We start from the raw sequence: 4,025 nt of genomic DNA, 5'->3' as shown, positions 1-4,025 counted from the left end.
GGGACGCCTGGGTGGCTCAGTCGGTTAAGAGTCTGCCTTCGGCTCGGGCCATGATCCCAGGGTCCTGGGATCGAGTCCTGCATCGGGCTCCTTGGTCAGCAGGGAGTCTGCTTCTCCCTCTGCCTGCTGCTCCCCCTGTTTGTGTGCTCTCTCTCTCTCTGACAAATAAATAAAATACAAATCTTTTAAAAATAAAAAAAAATGAAGCCTTACAGTGCATACACTTCCATGTCAGGTTTCTTTGGTCAACGTATGATCAGTGAGATGCATCCATATGCTTGCATTCGGTTGTAGGGGGTTCATTCCCACTGCTGCGTTAATATTCCGTAGCGTGGCTGTCCCACCATGCATGTAACCATTCGCCGGTGATAGACATTGGGGTTGTTTCCAGTACTGAGCTGATAAGAATAATGCTGTATGAATAGTTGTGTGCATGTCCTTTGGTACACATATACACCTGCTGGGTTATAAGGGATGCAGATGTTCGGCTCTAGCAGGTACTGACAAATAGTTTTCCAAAGTGATTGTGCCAAGTTACTCTGGCAACGGCCTGGATGAGATTCTGTTGACACCACGTCCTCCCGCATGATCGCTAGTCCTTCTAATTTGAGAACGTAGGTTCTTGTGGGCAGGCTGGCATCGGATTGACTGTGTGTGAATCTCAGCTCTCTTCTTACCTTGTGACCTTTGGCAAAGCCTGTTCCTTGTCTACAAGATGAGTTGAAATGAGTTGAAACAGCTCACGGAGCTGTTATGAAGATTCCATGGACGGGTTGGGTTAGGCCCCACCAACATTAGCCATTTAGAGTCAGTTCTCAAAACAGCACTCTGAATCGCCCGCAGAGCCTCAGTCTCCCCTTCTGTAAAATGGCCATGACCATCCTAACACATCCACATCCACACACAATTGACGGCTCAACCAGGAAATGGAATGATGTCTAAAAGTGCCTAATTTTCCTGAGATATAATACAGTTATTATACAGCTCACCCTTTTTCGGTGGCTTTTAGTATAGTCACAGAATTATGCAAATATCACCACTATCTCATTCGAGAACATTTTCAACACCCCAAAAAGAAACCCCATATCCATTGGCAATCATTCCCCCATTCTCAGCCCCTGGCAGCTGCTAAGCTACTTTCCATCTCTTTGGGTATTACAAGTGCCAAATCTTTGCTTTTCTGTATTTTTGAACTCTTGCAAAAATGAAATACCTAGCACTGCAACAGGCACATAATATACACTTAGTAAATGTCATCTGTGTATGTGTGTGTGTGTGTGTGTGTGTGTGTGCGGATGGATGGACGGATGGATGGACGGATAGACAGAGCACACATAGTAGACAGATATAATATAAATTCATCCATTCGACAAAAACCCATTTGCACATTTGCACTTGGAGCAAAATGGTCTATAGAGAGAAATAAACTATGATTCTCCCGTTCAGGCCATTCGCCATCTAGTGGGACAGGGAGGAATGTGCACCCCTCCCTGAGAAGGCAGAGCCGGATGCAATTAAAAGTTGTGTTGGAATAGGGTTGTGGGAACTCCAGGAAGATGCTGGATGTGGAGGCGGCACTTCTAGTTTGGGCGAATTTTCCCGATGAGGAGGGGCAGCCCAGGGGAGGGATCCCGAGAACTAAGGCTGGGACACAGGGCAGGTGTGATGTCAAGCAGGATTGCTGGCCAGCCAGGGCTCCCCACACCAATCCGGACCTGGTCCTGGGGTCTCTGTGGGTTGTGAACAAGACTTGGCTGTAGAGAGAGGCTGTGAACGCTGGGTAGCAGGTGACGGAGGCCAGAGAGGAAAGGGAGCACGAGGGTGAGCGAGGGCAGCTCACATAAGCCTGCACTGTCATCTGGGCAAGGGCACCCTGAACAGGCTGTGCCCATGTCCGGGCATGCCAGGCAGGGCCCCCATGCCGCCAGCTGGTTTGACTTCTCCAGCTGGCTGTGGCTAGAATCGTATTTAAGAGGGAGAGTGGCAGCCTCATAAGTGAAGGAGCCTGGACTTCAGAGTCAGGCCTGGCTCTGCCCTTTCCCACCGTGGGAACTTGAGCAAGTGCCTCACCTCCCTGAGCCTGTTTCTTCAACTGTAAAATGGAGGTAATATTACTTACTTCAGTATGGTTAAGGAACGATGACTGGGGGAGGCTGGACAAGGCGGATGAAGCATGCATTCAAGGTGCCAGCAAGCTTGGAGTATTTATTTATTTATAAAAGATTTTATTTATTTATTTGAGAGAGAGCGAGCACGCACACATGTGTGAGCTGGGGGCAGGGGGGAGGATGGGGGGAGAAGGAGAGGGAGAAGCAGACTCCCTGCTGAACAGGAAGCCTGATGATGACCCTGATCCTGGGGCTCGATTCCAGGACCCTGAGATCATGACCTGAGCCAAAGGTAGATGCTTAACCCACTGAGCCACCCAGGTGCCCCAAGCTTGGAGCATTTAAACTTTTCTTTTTTTTTGAAAAAAAATTTAGTAATGGATATTCTAATTGAAGGTGTCGTCATGGAAGAATCAGAATTTGTGAACTTCCTTGCATTTATTATACAGTGTCGCAGTGTTTTCTTTCGAATTACACACAGAGGGATCGTCTTTTCAGGACTAGTCCTCCAAGGGTATTATCAGGCCCTGAGGAGAGCAAGAATAGGGTGCAGATGCTTGTTGAGAGAGAGCCAACTGATGTCTGGGGAAAGGAAGGGAAATGGGGTGACACATATAACCCACCCTACTGAGACCCAACTCTCAGGAAAGTCTCTTGAACCACAGGAGACAATTCTGAGATTTTTATCCTGGGGACAGGAGGCCAAGGGGAGCATGGTGGGGTGAGGTGGGATGCTGATCGCATAGACTCAGAACCAAGGGTGTTAACAGTTACAGATTCCTAAGAAATCACTGAATTCAACTGCCTCATTTTACAGGTAGAGAGACAGAACCCCAATAAGACAGAGATTTGTTGGGGTGCGTGGGTCCCTAAAGCTAGAAGTCTCCAAGGGAGAGGAGGCCCTGCTTCCCACCCCTCTCCCCCACAGTGGCCACCAGCTCTATTTAGTGTCATGGGTTCCCCCAAGTCCCTGCATGCTCAGCTTGGGGGTTCAGACACTAGAGGAACAGTCCTGCCTCAGGGCCCACAGGACAGGGGCAAAGCCAGTCAGGCACATCAGGGATAAGTAACGACTGTGTTGGTCGGTCTCTGTGCCAAGGATCCCAAAAGAGCCACTTAGGAATGGCTCTCTCTCCAGAGGAGGCAGGCTGAGGTGGGACCCTGAGGCCCCCCCAGTTTGGCTGAGATGAGCGGAAAGAATGCACCTCCTGCAGAGAACAGCAGGGGACAACGGAGGAGAGCACCCGAGGCTCCGGGGACTGAGAGGTGACTGTTTGCCAGGGACAGAGGGTACCTGGGCCAAGGGACGTGGGTGGATGGGTGGGTGGAAAAGCGGGCCTGTAAGCTGCCTGGGGTCATCATTACAGCTTCTCAGATGGTCACAGGGACCCTGGAAGCACTGCCATTTGATTTCGGGATCCTGGGCAGGAGGAAAGCACTCTGAGGGAAACTTCTCCCAGCTTCCCGCCCCCAGCTGACTACCCCCACCTGTCCCTCCTGTGACCACACCTAGGCCACACCCTCTACCATTGGCCTCTAGCCCTCCCCTCCCCCACCAGGGATAGCCCTGCATGGGAAGTCTGGAATTCCAGACCAGGTTCTGTAGCTGGCCCTCTGTAGATACTCAAGTGTCTTTCCACTCCTGTGGACTCTGGTGACGCCGCCGGCCGTGGGGCAAGAATCCCACCTTGGAGGATTGTTATAGGTGCCAGTGAGGTGACCCTGTGAGTGCCTCAGACCAAACACCCTGGTTCATGTTCTCAGGGTGCGAGGAGGGGAATCAGGAACAGGAGCTGGACCTCAGGGCGGGGGAGAGGGGGTGCCCGGAGCTCCTGAGCAGATGGCCTGCCTGGGGGATGTCCAGGGGAGGGTGACCAAGGCTCCACCTTGCCAGCTGTCAGCCATCAGCACTGGATT

Source organism: Leptonychotes weddellii, chromosome 5 (genome assembly GCF_054177405.1).
Source record: "Leptonychotes weddellii isolate Sample4059 chromosome 5, ASM5417740v2, whole genome shotgun sequence".
Taxonomy (NCBI): domain Eukaryota; kingdom Metazoa; phylum Chordata; class Mammalia; order Carnivora; family Phocidae; genus Leptonychotes; species Leptonychotes weddellii.
The sequence above is the reverse complement of the archived record's forward strand: the minus strand, read 5'-3'. Positions refer to the sequence as shown.